Below are 18,333 nucleotides of genomic sequence, written 5' to 3'. Positions count from 1 at the left end.
AGTTCAGCCCCTGTGGAATCAGACCATGCAATCTATAAGGTCTCCCCAGCTTACACCCCCATCTCCCAGACTCCCTGTTGCAAGAGAGGCAATGAAGTGCAGCCTGGTGGGTGAGAGGCAGGGTGGATACAGGGAGGAAAGGAGGAGAGGGAGCATAGGGAGGTAGTTTAGACACAGAAGGGATGATGGATGGCAGGTGGAGGATGGTGCACAGCTTTGTCTGCTGACAAAGCAACACTGGCTCTGCTCCTGAGAAGTGTGGAGGGCTTCGAGGACCGTGGTGGGGGGCCTGATTCAGCCCAGCTGGGTTTCTCCCAAACTAGATAACCAGGCCCAGTTGGTAGTCCAGTCTCAGTTCTCCAATACCCTGGCCAGCTTAGCGCATGGTCCTGGGCACACATAGGGGCTGAGGATGGAGGAGGCTGGGGGCAGCCAGAAAGTCTTTCAGAAGTACCCGTCTCAGTGTCTTTCCCTCCATGTGTGCTCCAGACTCACAGACTCCCAGCCCAGTGAGTGACAGCAGCCAGGCAGCCCAAGGCAGGGAGGGGCTGAGGGTCGGAGGCGACGCCGGACCCCGGTGTCATTGAAGCCTCTGCCTATGAGCCGAAGGCCTGCTCTCTCTGCCCGGGACCTGGAAGGGAGGGCATGGCCCTGAGCTCCTGTGAGAAAGCAAGACACTTTTGAGTCCTTGTTATAAAAATGTAGAAAGAAAAATAATTCCTTCTACCTTGATGGCTGTCATTTCCAGCTTGGCCTTCATTAGGCAGGATGCAGAGACAGCAGCCCCCATGTCTGATAGTTCTCTTTCAGGGGCTTCCCACAAAGCCATTGGCTAGAAATTCCTCCCCTCACAGGCCAAGTAGCTGGATGTGTCCTGCTGGAATGGCTGGCCCAGAGGAGCAACTTTGGAATAATATGGACTTGGGTGCAAATTCCAGATCATCTCCTTATTAGCAGAGTGACTTAAAGCTGGAGACTCATTTTCTTCCTCTATTAAATGGGGGCCAAAAGAAATCTTCCTCATAAAGCCCGTGAGGATTAAAGGGATCATCCACAGAAGGAGCTTTGCACAGCACCTAGTTCATGCTGCTGTTACTACTACTACTACTACATTGTTATGGTTATTAAAGTTCCTGTCAGAGCCAGGCCTAAAATCCAGTTCACCTTTACTGTAGGACAGGTGTCATCCGGAAACTTCATCTTGACCTGATTGAGTTGCTCCAGATTTCCTGGCCTGGTTGGGGTCCTCCAGAGGCAGGGCATTGGCTAACATGAATGTTGCAGTTTCAAGCTCCGGAACAGCTCTGCTGGTGTCTGTCCTCACACCATCTACCAGTAGATGGTAGACAGTGTCTGCCCCCGCTGCTTCCATTTCCCTTCTTCTCAGACCCTTACCTAAGAGGCCTAAAGGTCTTCTGACCGCCTTTGCCTCAAAGGGCAGCTCCAGGAATGGAGTCCCTGGGCCTTGAGCTTCCCTCTCCACACCCAGGGCTTCTCTCCTGCCCTGGTGTTTGGACTGCACCATCAGAGGCTGTTTGCTTTCCCAAACCCAGCTGCTAATGGCTAATTTTCCATGAATCATAATCGCTTTACCCCATTAGGCAGGATAATTAAGATTGGATGGGGGCCTGTTTGCTCAGCATACACAGAGGTGCTGGTGGCTGTCCCGGGCTCTCCCCCAGTGCCACCCACAGCTTCAGCTGCCTCCTTCCCTGACACCTGGGTCATCCAGACTCTGGGATGGGCTGCAACGTCCACAGCCCCTGGGCGGGGCCTTCAGGTAATTCCGCTGGATGTCACGGAGCCCTGGTTGCAGGAGACCAGCTGCCTGTGCACCAGGGTCTGCGCTACACACATGACATTTAGTCCTCCCAACAGCCTGACAGTGTCACTGCTCTTATGAATCCCAATTTGCAGATGAGAAAGCCAAGGCCGTAGGAGGTTAATAGAGCGCTCAAAGTCACACTGAGGAGGAACCAGAGCCAGGATTTGGATTCTGGCAGCCTGCCTCCAGAGCCTAGGTTCTTCCCTGCCTCTCCCTGGTCCGTGTGTGGAAAGGACACACGGTTTTCCTTCTTTCCCACTTTCTTCTCCATTCTCCCGCATTGTATTTTTATTTAGAAAGACCCAGGCAGGGGCAGCCCGGGTGGCTCAGCAGTTTAGCGCCGCCTTGAGCCCAGGGCATGATCCTGGAGACCTGGGATTGAGTCCCATGTCGGGCTCCCTGCATGGAGCCTGCTTCTCCCTCTGCCTGTGTCTCTGCCTCGCTCTCTCTGTATCTCATGAATAAATAAATAAAATCTTAAAAATAAAAAAGAAAGAAACACCCAGGCAGCTCCCGCATTGCAGGCCATGGTGCTGGAATCTTGGTTGGCAATGAGCAGAAGGTTACAGATCCCCTGGCTTTCTGGCTACAGATCCCCTGAAGACAATTAAGTGCAGAGAACTCAAAATGTGGAAGGAAAAAGAATCCTGCATCATGAGACCAAATAGAAATCATTCAAGGTGTCTGTTGTTTTTGGATTATCCAGGAGTGTGGATAATCAAGAGTTGGTTGTATTTTTATGCACAATTTAATCTGCAGCTTCCAAACAACTACTGCAGTACAATTTTGGACAACAAATTAGTTTCAGATGAAGGACTCTTGCTCCTGCTTGAAAAAATTCTTCGTTTCAAATTATTCTAGCTGCCAGCCATGGGGGCTGACAAGAAAGTAGAGAATTAAGCTGTTGATCCAAATCTGGGCTCTCCATTGTCAGTCATTTGCTCATCACAGATCTTCCCCTTCAGAGGACGTCCTGAAGGAGGGGGCGCGGAGAGGAGCTGGCCCAGCATTATGGCGGGCTTCAAAGCTCTGTGAGAGCCTTCCTTGCACCCTGCTGGAGGTCTTTTGCTTCTTTGACAAGCCCTCAGCCAATCCTAGGAATGGGGCCAGCTCCAAGGGGCCTGTGAGCAGCTGGGATGGAGCCATAGCTTGTCCTCAGGGCCAAGCTCCCTGGCAGGAGACCACACTGGGAGGGCACGGCTGCCTGCTGCAGTCTCCTCATCCCCCTTGCAGCCGGCCGCAACCAGTGGAAGGTGTGCAGCTACACTTGTGAACACAGCCTAACATACAGAGATGATTCACTATGCTGCACACCTGGAGATCACGTAACAGTGTTTATCAACCACAATAATAAAAAAGTTAAAACCATGAAACAATTGAAAAAAAGAAAGCGGGAGGTACAGTGGCATACCCTGCAAGGCAGGCTGGGTGCCAGTGTTCTGTGGACCTGGTCTGATTTAAGTATCTCTGTTACATTACCAGAAGACGGTACACCTGTCTTACAGGTGGGGAGACTGAGGTGTGCAGAGGTTGCCACTTTTCTGGGGCCGCATGACTCACAAGTGATCTTCTAGGGATTGGAACTCTGACCCTGTGCCAGAATCTGTGTTCTTTTACTTATTCTGGGCTACCACTTGCTATTTAGACCTGCCATTTGGTCTCCATTTGGAAGGGAAGGGCTTCCTTTAGATCTAGCTCCAGGCAAAATTGGAATTCTTCCTTTCCTGAATTGGACTTCCACATGAAGTCCCACATCACAGGTGCCCCTTAGCTTCCTAGAAGGGAAGGAAATCACATCAGAAATGTTACAGAACCATCTTCAAAAGAAGATGAAATCGGCCATGTGACTTTGAAGTGTGGAGTTATGGTTCTATTGTTTTGCGATAGTACAAAAAAAAAAAATCTCAAAACTTCCATCAAATTAGAAAATCCAAAGAAGAAAGAGTGTTTTGGTGTTAGTTGGCAGATTACCTTCAATACTAGCACATCTACCCAGTTGGCACTCTGCCCTTCTGCCCATGGGGACTTATTCTTTCACAATAGCAAACATCATAAGAGCAAACACATGTAGCACTCACAGTGTGTCAGGAACTCTTCTAGGCGCCTTTGCTTCAGAGCTTACTTGGCCTCTACAAGAAGCATATGAGGTAAGCATATCATCCCCACTTTATAGATGAGGAACGTCAAACACAGAGTGGCCAGGTAGCTTGTTCAAGGACATGCAGGAAGTAAGAAGCAAAAGTGGGATTTGAACTTGGGAGGGCTGGTTCCAGAAATTGCTCTTAATCATGCCCATATAGACTCTTCCACAGTTTTGCATCGCTCAGTGCACACATTCCTTACTCTTCCTTTGGCAGTGTGCTCTGCTGCATGCGATACTTCTGCTGTGATCTCTTGCTTGGTTCTCTGGGCCTCTAGGAGTCATGTGAGGTCTGCCCTCAGTGTCTCTCCCCGGAGACAGCTCATGCATTGATGGAGCTCCATAGCACTGGAGGCCTTGGTTTTTCCTTCTCGCTGCATGGGGCCCAGTGCTGCATTTTGCAAGAATCTTGCATATTTGCTTCTCCACTCAGGAGGAACATTTGCTTATTTGATAAATGCATATTGGCTGTACACTCTGTGCTGGCACCAGCCTAAGTGCTGAGAAGTGTGGGAGCAACAGAAAGCCCACTGGGGAACCCTCCCTCTGTTCCACCCTCCACCCAACTCCATCCTTACCCACGAGGCAAGGACAACTGAAGATTCCAAGAAGCCTTGGATGGAAAAGCCATCACACCAGGGCTGCCAAGAAGGGGTGTGGGAAGGGGAGAGCAGTGGGACAGTCCAGATAATGACCCTCAGGCCTTTTGCTGAAAACAGCCCCAGCTCTGGTCAGATACTGTGCTCCTAGAGGGTGGGCTCCAAATCGAAATCATTTCTGGCTCCCCCCCTTGTGTCTGACACAAAGTAGATCTTGAGGAAATGCATTTTGGTGGTGGTTGTTTTTAGCTTTATTTGGAGTACAATCGACATATAATATTTCATTAGTTTCAGTGCACAACATGGTGATTTGACAATTCTATACGTTATGAAATGCTCGCCCAGATGTGGTTGGCATCTGTCGCCGGGCAGAGTAGTAATTCCAGTTTGGATGGGCAAAGCCGCACCATGGCCATTGTTTGGTGCTGGTTACAGGGAGGGGTCCAGGATTTCTCAGTGAGGCTGGGGCTTGTGTCAGTGAGAGTCCCCAAGAGAAAACAAATTTATTCCAGGTGGCTCTAAAGGGGACATTTTACAGAGGTGTGGGCAGGGCGAAGGGAAGAAACAGAATGGTGCGGCCGCCTAAGGCTGGAGAGACCAGGTGGACGGAGCCGTGCCCCCTGGGAAACTGTGTGAAGGGGACCACCCTGGTGGAGCCACAGTCAGGCCAGGGGTTGGAGCTAGACCCTCGGCCCTCAGGCCAGCAGGGAGCCGGGAGGACACGCCTCCCACATCTCTCAGCTCTCAGTTCCCTCTTTCCTTCCAAAGTCCGCCAGCACCTCCCATGGGCACACCTGCTGGGAGCAGAGAGGGAGCTTGGGCGATGCAGTCCCGGGGCCAGCCTTCTGGGGCCCAGAAGAGCAGAAAACCATGTGGAGCAGAGCATGGTCCTTCCTGTCCCTGCCCACTAGCTTCTTTCTCCCTTGCAGGAGCCAGATGCTTGTGCGGGAGGAACAGCCAAGCACCTGATGAGGCGCAACTGTGCTCTGGCTCCCGCTCGCTCCCCCTCCTTTCCTCCACCTCTCCTATCTCACTCCTTTTCTCTCTTTCTCCATGTAGAGGCCCCACTTGTCCTTGGCTGCTTTTAGGCATCCGGACTGCTTGCCTTCTCCTCCCCGCCCTCCACTCCATCCTTCCTCCCGCTGGAAGAACCTTAGCAGCTGGGTAGCCCCGCCCAGAGCCAGTGGCTGCCCCTGAGCCCAGGTGGGAGGCCGCTGCAGGGAGGCAGTGTAACTGCACGCTCAGGCCCTGCGGCTTCGCTTCCCATTCCCTCATAGCAAGTCCCCAGACCTTCTCTGGGAAGCAGGCAGCCAGCAGTGCAGCCCTGCCCCCTGGATCCTGGCCCTGCCTGTCCCCTGCGAGAAGCAGGGAAACTGACAGTCCTGTGTGTCTACACTTTGCTCCGAGATTTTTTTAAGGATGGAGTCAGGGTAAGGACTGTGGCCCTGAGGCTGGTGTGGCTGGTCCCGGCCCTAACAGCAGACTGGGAGCAGAAGACCCCTGCGCTCCTGCGGCCAGCTCAGCGGGCTCACAAATGCCTTGCTTCTGGCTCATTCAGTGAATGCTCTTCGGGGGCCCTGCTACATGCCTGGCACTGGGCTAGGAGTCAGAGATGGCTAGTGCTCGTGACCATCAGGGTCGCTGGCTGGCACCTATGGTGCAGTCTGCCCACCTGGTTCCAGTCCTGTGCGTTCCAGGCAAGCTCTTCCATTGTCAGGTGAGGGCCGCGTTGGCCACCTGCCACATTTTGTGATGTGGACAAATAGGGGGAGGGGCGTATTTCCTGGAACTCTTGTTACTGTGGACGAGCCACCTCGTGTCTCCCTCAAATTTCTCTATCTGGGTGGAAGGCACACCCAGCAACCTTTCCTCTGAGGGGTCACGGCTTTCACAGCCCACGGGCTCCTAATGCAGCTGGCAGGGGTGATGCCCCGCCTCCCTGCAGGCACGTGACCTTGGTTGACCAATCGGGGCGCCCCATCCGTCCCGCACCGCGATTCGTCTACAGGTGGGCCGGGAACCCCACGATGATCAGTGGGTCCCCCCCAACCTGCCCTCCTTAGTTTTCTCCATTTCAGTGACAATTCCATCCTTCCGGCTGCTCGGAGAAGGGATTTTGGAGTCCTTTTTGACACTCTGTCAGTCCACATACACCAAGGCATTTCCACACACGTCCCACGTCCTACCGGCGCCTCCAGTCTAGCCCAAGCCCCTGTGGTCTTGCCCGGTGTTAACCGCAGTTTCCTCATTGGTAGCTTGTTGCAGCTCTCGCCTCCTGCAGCCAGTCCTCAGCACAGCAGCCAGAATTAGGCTTTTAAGGTGTAAGTCAGAGACTGTCATTTCTCTGTCCCAAGCCTTTCGGTGACAGCCTATTTCTCTCTATAAAGCCATACATTAAGTGTCCCTCCAACCCTTCAGTGACAACTGATTTCTCTCTCTCCGAGGCCATCCATGAAATGTCCCTTCCTCTTGTTATTTATTGGACCCAGGCCTCACTACTGTCCCCTTTGTCACTCTGCCCTAGTGATTCTGGCCCCTTTCCTGTTTCTCCACTGTGCCATGCACCCCTCTTCTCTGGACCTCAGCTGACATGCTCTCCCTTCAGGCACTTGCCTTGCTCACTGTCCTGCCTCCTTCAGATCAAGGGCCACATTCTCAGTGAGGCCATCTCTGGCCCTCCTCCCAGCTTGATGACATACCACCCGGTGCTCCTAGTGTCCTCCCATTTCCTCTGCAATTATCACCCTATAACAACGATATACTTCACCTACTTATCTTGTCATTTTTTTTTCTCCCCACCCTCCTTCCAAAAGAGTATCTATTCCAAAGGGCATGAGATTTACATTTGTTTTGTTTGTGGCCATGCCCCTGAGCCTGATGGTAATAGGCATTGACAAAATCCCTGTTAAATGAGTACATAGACTTGATATATTTGTCCTGGGAGGAGGGTGTCTCCCCCTCTGCATGGTTGGCCCTTAGAATGCAGGCTTGGTGCTGTTCCCTCTCCCACCACGTGGAGAGAACCTCCCTGGGAGTGTGGCCCACATGCACAAAGGGCAGAGGTGAAGACACCAAGTCCTGAAGACACTATTTGAGTCCTTGGATGCAGCCATGTCTCCACCAGATGCAGCCCACTCCTGCCTGGGCTTCCCAGTTCCCTGGAACCTCCTCTTTGGCTTGGCTAGTTTGAGAGAGGGTTGATCATTTGCAACAGAACAAACCCTGAACAAGAAAGTCTGGCTCCTGGGGACTGTGCTGACTTGGCCAAGTGGAATAGCGAGCTGGTCATAGAGGTGAATACTGGTGTTTGTTCTACTGAGTTCCCTCCGCCAGATAGGCAAGGCACAGTATTCCAACTAGGAGAGAAATCTGAGCATAGGAGTTGTGTTTCCCCTGCTCTGCCCCTTGCAGACCTACTGAAGCAGACCTTGTCTTCCTGGGACTCAGGGCCATATGGGAAAGATGATTCAGACTGGTAGTCCCCACCTGATTCCAGACCTCCTCAGATCACTGTAAGTGGCATCAGGAAAGGGGTGACTTAGGCACTTGAAATGGCTTTGACCATGGTATCTGAAACCCTAGGCCAGAATCTTGGCTCTGCCATTTACCTTGGGCAAGTCTCCATGTCCCTGTGGCCTCCATTTCCATCTGTAAAGTGAGAAGGTTGAAATAAATTCCTCTTAAATTTCTTTTCAGCATGACCCTCAGTGGGAGCAGTAGAACATTATGGTTAAGTATGCAGATTCTGGGGTCAGACTGCCTGAGGTCAGTAGAGCTGAGTTCTACTTATTAGTTCTATTTACTAGTAGAACTCAGTTCTACTTACTGTAATGCCTCACCTCTGAGCCTCACATTAAAATGGGAATAGGGATACCTGGGTGGACTCTTGATTTTGGCTTAAGTCATGGTGTCAAGGGCATGGGATCAAGCCCTGTGTCAGGTTCCATACTCAGCTTGGAGTCTGCTTGAGATTCTCTTTCCTTCTATCTCTACCACGCCCCCCCTCCCCGCCCTGCTTGTATGTGCAGGTGTGCACTCTCTCTCTCTCCCTCTCTCTCTAAATAAATAAATAAAATCTTAATAAAAATAAAAACAAAAATGGGAATCATCATAGTACCTACCTCATGGGGTGAAGAACTAAATGAGTAGAACATATAGTTCTAGGTACATACTAAGTCTTCAGAAATATTAGCTGCTATATTATTATTATTTAGCATTTTGCTATTCTTGGAAAGATTTTGCCTGAATCCTGGAGTGATTTCTCCTCTCATCTTTAAGGTTGACCCCCTCCAAAGGCAGGGCCCTCCCCCCAGGCTTGTAGCTGCCATGCTTGTACGTGAGCAAGGACCATTCTCTCTCTTCTTCTGCAGAGACCAGAGGCAGCAAAAGTGCCTCAAGGGCCAGGAGTCAGCTTCCCCTTCTAACTAGAGGGTGGGGCTGACATCACTCACTTAATTTGGAGAATTTCCACAGCACTTTTAGCATATTTTGCTTGGGCTAGCTTATTTACGCCAACCGTATATCTTATCATTGTCATAAATTTTTATTCCTATGGACGTGTCTAAACTTATGGGCTGAAATAACATAATTTACATGCTGCTTAGTATGCAGATTAGGTTAATATGTTTCTGTAAATTCACCACCAGGCCTGTGCCTCACCCTCTCCCTCCAGGACTTCAACCTGATTTGAATATTGCACTTGATTGTGAGGGGGGTAGTGGGGTGACACACCTGGGTCACAAGCCACCCCTAGACAGCTTAGCACCTCACTGCCTGTGCCCACAGCTCGCATGGCATATAGCTTCTCCCAGCAGAGGCCTCCCTCCTTGTGTATTGCTCCTGCAGACCCTCCATGTGAAAGTTTAGGAGCCACCAGGAACCAGGTGCACTCTTTTCTAACTTAGGCTGCATCCTGAGACAAGAATGTCAGTGCCAGTGAGACTAAGGGGTGCTGAGCCTGGGAAGCACAGGCAGGTACAGAGGAAAGAAACTGATGCCAGGTGTTATTGGGCAGGTTACCACTGTAGGCAAGCAGGCTCAGTCCGCTGAGACTGTTGGAGATGGTTTTGAACATGTCTCAGACTTGTCCCACCAAAGGGAGAGGGAGCAGCGGTACTGGCCTTGGCTGACAGCTGTTCCCAGAGGCAATGATTCCAGTGCAGCTGGCCTGCTCTATGTGCAGGTTAAGAGAAGCTTTCAGGGAGAGTGGTAGGTACCCACCGAAGAACACTATTGGCTTTTACCTGAATAATGAGGGTCAGTGAGGGGTACAGTTTTGTTCAGTTTTGTGCTCAATAAGTGCCTGTTGAGTGGATGACTGCAAGACTGATCAAGTTTCTCCCATGAGCCTCTAATAGCCTTCTGGATCTCACTACTTTCCATGGTCTAGAGAGACCATCCCCAGCAGGTGACATCAGAGTCTCTGCTTTAGAACAAGGACCCATCAAGCTGTTTGCCGTGATGCTTTGGCTACTTCTCTGACTTAGTAGAATCTGTGATTCTCTCTGGCTTTGCTATTGTCTGGAGACCTTTTAAGACATTCTGTTACTCTACTCCCAGATTCTGATTCAATTGGTGTAGGGTGTGCCTATGACATGGGTAGTTTTGAAAGATCATTGGAGGATTCTAAAGCATACCTGGAGGTTAAGAACTATAATTCTATGCTCCTACTTTAACTAACTCTTGTTTACTGGGACTTAAAGTCAGCTCTTTTGTCAAACCCCAAAGAAAATTCTTTTTTTTTTTCCAAAGAAAATTCTTAAGTCATATGCAGATGTTTGAAAAATACCACCAATTAGAAGAGAATATTTGGCATAGTATTATATTTAATAGAAGCAACCAAATGGAATATCATGCAGCCAGAATAAATGATTTTGTAGCTAGTATAGTAACCCAGAAAAAGGCCTCTGAGAGACAATTCGGTTAAAAAAAGCAGAATGCCAACTTGTGTCTACATTATAAGTGGAACTATGTAGAATTATGCATGCATATAAATAAAGCACCATAGGGCACCAAAGAAAAATGAGAGCACTTGCTGTATTAGTTTAATAGGATAGTAGATGATGCTTCTTTTTGAATCTTTTCTTGTAGTAAGCGACAGAAACAAAAAAAATTGGCAATGTTGCTCCAAGCACACAGCCAGATGCCCTGACTCTCTGGGAGGGTTCCTTAGGCTTTTTTTTTTTTTTTTTTTTTTACCATCTCTGTGATGCTGGAATCAACCTCTGGACTCGTTGGAGAACCTCTTCTTTGCCTATTAAGTGCTTACCATATGCCTGAACGATGCTACTGCAGGCTGGGGGATATATAAATCAGCCATTGCTCTGCAGGCACTCACTGTAAAGAGGGAGAAACTGACATAAGAACAAACATTCCAACAATTGTAAGACAATGTCAAGAGTATGATAATAGCGGTATGAACAAAGTTCTGCATAAGCTCAGATAAATTTTCTTCAAAGCAACCTAGGAAGGTAGAAAAGAGGGAATGACATTTGATCTTGGTCTTGAAGTATAATTAGGAGTTTGCCAGGTAGACAATAGATGGGTGTAGGGTGGGGTGGGGAGGAACAGGAATTCCAAACAATGTATAGGGAGGGGCAAAGACTTACAAAAGCATGGAATGTTTAGCAAATGCAAATAGCTAGGTTTAAGGTGGAACCTATTCATTTATCAATTTATTCAACAAGTAATAATTGAATATTTTTTGTTTCAAACACTGGGCCAGGTAGACATTGGGGGCACCAAGATTATCAGTGTTAGCTTTGCCTCAAATACTGATCATAATAACAGCAGATATTTTTTGAATGCTTATTATGCATTAACTTACATATTCCTCCTAACAGTTGTGTGAGTGGGCACCACTCTTATTTCCTTTACAAATGATGAAATTGAAACTGAGAGAGTTTCAAGGACTTGTCCATGGCCACACATTTATCACACAGTGGAGCTCCTGGCACTTACAGTCCAGCAGAAGAAACAAAGAGGCATGATTACAAAGCAGGATGAGTCTAGGATGGAAACAGAGGGGGGCCTGGAAGAGGTCAAGGAAGACTTTTCAGAGAAGGGAACTGCTGAGCCCTGGAGGATGTGGCAGACGTGGAATGTGGAGGTGTGGGGAAGAAAGAAATGGGCTTTATGACAACAGATGTTAGAGCTTGTAAGGTTGGTTGGGGTCACTTTATGAAAAGTGCATGAACACCCTGCTAGGGAGCTGAGACTTCATTCTATAAGCAAGGGCGACCTAACAAGCTTCTTTGTTCTCTTGTTAATCAGGAGGCTGAGTCACTTCGGGAATGATTCAGCCACACCAACCATGAACTCTCAATGACTTGGGCTAATGAGGAGAAAAATGGCATGGATGATCTAAAAATAATGGACAACAGCATGAACCTCAGCCTGCTATGGAGGGCGCCAGGTCACGATTTGCTGCCCTGGGGGAAGCAGCTGATTTGCTTCATTCCTTAAAGCCCTTATGATGGCTTATGTTAAATCTGCTCATTCTGGAGAGCACCTGTGGCCATTATGCCAGTCTCAGTATCACAGGGGGCTGAGAGAAGAAACTCCCTCTAGCTAACAGTAGATAGAGCCCTGCGTATGCTGGTGTTCACCACTACCTCATTGCTAGGACCTCCATGGGGATCTGGAAGGGTGGAAGTGAGTTCACTGTCCCTCCAGGGGTTGAGATTGCTGGGATGGCTGGATCAGAGAGAAGCTTAGAAAAGCTCTGGCTTTGGAAGGGACGGTGCTAAGTGATTAATGCTGCAAGCTGCCTGGAACAGCCAATTGAAAAAGCTATAAAAGTCAGAGCAGCACAGGAAGCATTGACCTTGAGACCACATACCTGGAGGGGAGATTTTTTCCACACTTTGTATTGTGATAATGCAGAGGTATTCTGTGAGTAGAATTCAGGGGGCCATCAAGTCTATGTTCAGGTGGCTGTAAAGGAAGGGGTTTTGATCCTGCCCTGAGAAAGCTGCCTTGGGGCCCAGGCAGAGAGCACATTACTGCATTAGAACCTTCAGTAGTTAAGAGAAAGTTCTTGGTTGAATTGAGAAAGGGACCTATAAATAATTGTAACATCCTGACTAGCTGTGCTTCCTTTTGTGCTAGATACAAGCCTGGAGGCATAGGCCCAGACCACGTGAGGTGGAGACCTAGCTCTGCTGCTAACTTAGGGAGTCACATCATCTCTGCACCGTTTCCTTCACTGTGAAGTGAGAGGGTCACGTTGAATGACATCTCAGCCTCCCCCACTCTCAATGGTCTCTCCCTTGAGGATGCCATTTTATGGATAGAGAAATGAGAGACTATTAATATAGGCCACAAAAGTGCAAATTTGCTCACAACAGAGAGTTTCAGAGAGCTGGGGTGCCCAGGAAGGTTGGAATGGTCTTCCCTGGGTGGGAGGAATAAGGAGCTACATTGTCTACAGAGGATTTTAAGGCAATTAACGAGACCAAGGAGAAGTTAATCTGAGTTTTGTGGTTGCCATGCACTGACAATTCCAAGTAATGTCAGTGATAAAGTACTCCTCCTCACTGGGGTGGACCAGTCCCACCACATACCCCTCTTTGGTATGCCACTGGTTAGCTGTAGAGTTCTCTGTGTTCTTTCAATTTCTCTGACCGCAGAGGGAGAGAATCTTGCCAAGGTGTTAACTCTTCTGTTCCTACCTAGTAGCACTGATCTGTGTCTGGTAAAGAAAAGTGATGAGTTACTCTGGCTCACCCTTTTAGCAAGGCGGGTGTGCTCCATACAGCAGTGGCATTTGTCTACAGGGCTGGCATGGTACCAAGGAAGCAGGGACAATGAAAATGGAGAGACCGGAACACGGAGTGAGGTGTGGAATGGGCTGGGTGCATGGCTTAGGAAGACAAGTCCTGAATATGTGGGCTGTGGACAGTGTGGGGACAGCTCCTTGAAGGACAGGTCAGGCTGGACTTGTGGTGCCTGAGAACAGAGCCCAGGTGCATCTCCATTTTGGTCTCTTAGATCCTTGGCACTTAGGCCCTTTCCTGGAGATTTTTCTTTGGTACGTTTCAGATGGATTTCCTAGAAATGACCTGTTCTGCATTCCGCAGGTCACACCACCCACCATCTTTCTTTGGATTGGATTTCCTCCCCACCCCATCCTGATGTCTGGAACATGAAAGGACTCTGCCCAAGGTGGGGACTTGCATGTCGTGCATGATGCCCACCCTTCTGCAGGTGTGTTCCTCATGGTGCTCGACCTTTTGCATGATGGCCTTGCTTCGGGATGTGTCCACACTTTACAAGGAGACCTTCTTGAGAGCAGTAGAATGATCTGTGTATATTCTCTGGGAGCTGAATGGTCTTCTCTGGAGAGGACCAGAGGGGTCCCCAGAAAACTCTCAGTGTGGTAGGGAGTGGAGGCTGGAGAAGGGATGTGGAACCTAAAGGGAGAGATCTTTGCCACATGAAATAAGAAGTTGTTGCTTTGTTTTTGTTTTGTTTGTTTGCAAAGGGAGAGCCCAGTTAGAAGCAACTACATTTACAACCAACCCAAACCAATCCAAACCAATCCATGAGCATCAAGTTCTGGTTTCTCACAGATTTGCAATTTTCTAAATTTTGTCTTTTACCTACCTACTGGACATGTGTTCCCACTTGCTAATTGTTATCCCAAGATGGTTCCTTTATTCTGGCAGGAACAGAAAAAGGAAGGGACAGCTTCCACTGTCCCTTTGTTTTATTTCTTTGGCCCTTTCTTTCCTGGTGATGAAAGCCACATGTGCTTACTATAGACAGTTTAGGAAATGAATATTCCAGATAGAAATAACTGCTTCCGAGGTGGGACAAGATGGCGGAAGAGTAGGGTCCCCAAGTCACCTGTCCCCACCAACTTACCTAGATAACTTTCAAATCATCCTGAAAACCTACGAATTCGGCCTGAGATTTAAAGAGAGAACAGCTGGAATGCTACGGTGAGAAGAGTTCGCGCTTCTATCAAGGTAGGAAGACAGAAAAAAATAAAGAAATAAAAAAGCATCCAGTGGGGAGGGGCCCCCGCGAGGAGCTGGGCTAAGGGGAGGGGGGCGGCGAGAGCCCCCAGGACAGGAAAGCCCAGGCCCGGAGAAGCAGGAGCTTCACCAACCTTCCCGGAGGCGCTCGCAGGGAGCTCGGGCAGGATCCCAGGAGGGGCGGGGATGCCCTCAGGCTCTCAGGGGCACTAACAGAGGGAGGTGCGCCCCGGGGGAGAGCGCTCCACACCCCGCAGCCCAGCTCCCTAAAGGGCTTCAGCGGATGGCCTGCAGGGCCTGGGAGCAGCTCCGCGGCAGCTCCGCGCGGAGGGGGCTGCGCGGCCCGAGAGTGGGATTCCAGAGGCGCATGCCCCGGAGCCCAGGGCGCTGGGGGACACAGCCAAGGATTCGGCGCTCCCCCCGGGACAGGCGGAGGCCGGGAGGACAAAGGGCAGCGAGGACGCTCCTGCCTCCGGGCAGCCCCAAGCTGTGCAGATCTGCACCTCCCTCCCCGGAGGGAGGCCCCTGCAGACTGGGAGCTGCGGTAGTTACTGCGGGAGCTGACTCCAGGGCTGGAGAGCTGGCTGCCGCCACTGTTGTTCCTCCTTGTGTCACCATGTACCTGGGAATGAACAGGGGCCTCACAGGATAAACAACTCCCACTGAGCCCTGCACCTGGCAGGGGGTTGGGCAGCTCCACCAGGTGCACACACCTGAGAATCAGCACAGTAAGTCCCTACCCCAGAAGACCAGCTAGAAGGACAGGGGAAAAGGAAGTTATTGACCAAGCAGCACTGGAAAGTTCCAGGGGAAGTCGAGGGATTTACAGTATATAGATTCAGAGGATGCTCCCCCTTGTTTTTTGTTTTCTGTTTGTTCCCCGACCTCTTCCCCCCCCCCCCTTTTTTTCTCTCTTTTATTCCTTTTTGCAGTACAACTTGTTTTTGGCCACTCTGCGCTGAGCAAAATGACTAGAAGGAAAACTCACCACAAAAGAAAGAATCAGAAACAGTCCTCTCTCCCACAGAGTTACAAAAGTTTGATTACAATTCAATGTCAGAAAGCCAATTCAGAAGAACAATTATAAAGCTACTGGTGGCTCTAGAAAAAAGCATAAAGGATTCAAGAGACTTCATGACTGCAGAATTTAGATCTAATCAGGCTGAAATTAAAAATCAATTAAATGAGATGCAATCCAAACTGGATGTCCTAATGACAGGGGTTAACGAGGTGGAAGAATGAGTGAGTGACATGGAAGACAAGTTGATGGCAAGGAAGGAAACTGAGAAAAAAGAGAAAAACAATGAAAAGATCATGAGGATAGGTTAAGGTAAATAAATGACAGCCTCAGAAGGAAAAATCTACGTTTAATTGGGGTTCCCGAGGGCGTCGAAAGGGACAGAGGTCCAGAAAGTGTATTTAAACAAATCATAGCTGAGAACTTCCCTAACTTGGGGAGGGAAACAGACATTCAGATCCAGGATATAGAGAGATCTCCCCCTAAAATCAATAAAAACCACTAAACACCTCGACATTTAATAGTGAAACTTGCAAATTCCAAAGATAAAGAGAAGATCCTTAAAGCAGCATGAGACAAGAAATCCATAACCTTTATGGGAAGAAGGATAACAGCAGACCTCTCCACAGAGACCTGGCAGGCCAGAAAGGGCTGGAAAGATATATTCAGGGTCCTAAATGAGAAGAGCTTGCAGCCAAGAATACTTTATCCAGCAAGGCTCTCATTCAAAATAGAAAGAGAGATAAAGAGCTTCCAAGATAGTCAGAAACTGAAAGAATATGTGACCACCAAACAGGCTCTGCAAGAAATATTAGGGGGGACCCTGTAAAAGAAAGAAGAAGTCCAAGGAAACAATCCACAAAACAGGGACTGAATAGGTATTATGATGACACTAAATTCATCTTTCAATAGTAACTCTGAACGTGAATGGGCTTAATGACCCCATCAAAAGGCACAGGGTTTCAGACTGGATAAAAAGCAAGACCCATCTATTTGCTGTTTACAAGAGACTCATTTTAGACATAAGGACACCTACAGACTGAAAATAAAAGGTTGGAGAACCATTTACCATTCAAATGGCCCTCAAAAGAAAGCAGGGGTAGCCATCCTTATATCAGATAAATTAAAGTTTATCCCAAAGACTGTAGTAAGAGGGACACTATATCATACTTAAAGGATCTATCCAACAAGAGGACCTAACAATAATGAATATTTATGCCCTGAATGTGGGAGCTGCCAAGTGTATCGAACAATTAATAACCAAAGTTAAGACATACTTAGATAATAATACACTTATACTTAGTGACCTGAATATAGCACTTTCTACAATTGACAGGTCTTCTAAGCACAATATCTCCAAAGAAACAAGAGCTTTAAATGATACACTGGACCGGATGGATTTCACAGGTACTTACAGAGCTTTATGTCCAAACACAACTGAATACACATTCTTCTCAAGTGCACATGGAACTTTCTGCAGAATAGACCACATACTGGGTCACAAATCAGGTCTTAACTGATACCAAAAGATTGGGATCGTCCCCTGCATATTTTCAGACCATAATGCTTTGAAACTAGAACTAAATCACAACAAGAAGTTTGGAAGGATTTCAAACATGTGGAGGTTAAGGACCGTCCTGCTAAAAGATGAAAGGGTCAACCAGGAAATTAAGGAAGAATTAAAAAGATTCATGGCAACTAATGAGAATGAAGATACAACCGTTCAAAATCTTTGGGATACAGCAAAAGCAGTCCTGAGGGGGGAATACATCACAATACAAGCATCCATCCAAACACTGGAAAGAACTCAAATACAAAAGCTAACCTTGCACCTAAAGGAGCTGGAGAAAAAACAGCATGTAGATCCTACACCCAGCAGAAGAAAAGAATTAATAAAGATTCTAGCAGAACTCAATGAAATAGAGACCAGAAGAACTGTGGAACAGATTAACAAAACCAGGAGTTGGTTTTTTGAAAGATTTAATAAGATAGATAAACCATTAGCCAGCATTATTAAAAAGAAGAGACAAAAGACTCAAATTAATAAAATCATGAATGAGAAAGGAGAGATCACCACCAATACCATGGAAATACAAATGATTTTTAAAACTTATTATGAGAAGCTATACGCCAATAAATTAGGCAATCTATAAGAAATGGCCGCATTTCTGGAAAACCACAAACTATCAAAACTGGAACAGGAAGAAATAGAAAACCTGAACAGGCCAATAACCAGGGAGGAAACTGAAGCAGTCATCAAAAACCTCCCAAAACACAAAAGTCCAGGGCCAGATGGCTTCCCAGGGGAATTCTATCAAACGTTTAAATAAGAAACCATACCTATTCTACTAAAGCTGTTCGGAAAGATAGAAAGAGATGGAGTACTTCCAAACTCGTTCTATGAGGCCAGCATCACCTTAATTCCCAAACCAGACAAAGACCCCATCAAAAAGGAGAATTCTAGACCAATATCCCTGATGAACATGGATGCAAAAATTCTCAACAAGCTACTAGCCAATAGGATCCAACAATACATTAAGATTATTCACCATGACCAAGTGGGATTTATCCCCAGGATGCAAGGCTGATTCAACACTCGTAAAGCAATCAATGTGATTGATCATATCAGCAAGAGAAAAACCAAGAACCATATGATCCTCTCAATAGATGCCAGAAAGCATTTGACAAAATACAGCATCCATTCCTGATCAAAACTCTTCAGAGTGTAGGGATAGAGGGAACATTCCACAGCATCTTAAAAGCCATCTACA

Source organism: Vulpes vulpes, chromosome 8 (assembly GCF_048418805.1).
Source record: "Vulpes vulpes isolate BD-2025 chromosome 8, VulVul3, whole genome shotgun sequence".
NCBI classification, from domain to species: Eukaryota; Metazoa; Chordata; class Mammalia; order Carnivora; family Canidae; genus Vulpes; species Vulpes vulpes.
This window is presented reverse-complemented; position numbering follows the sequence as displayed.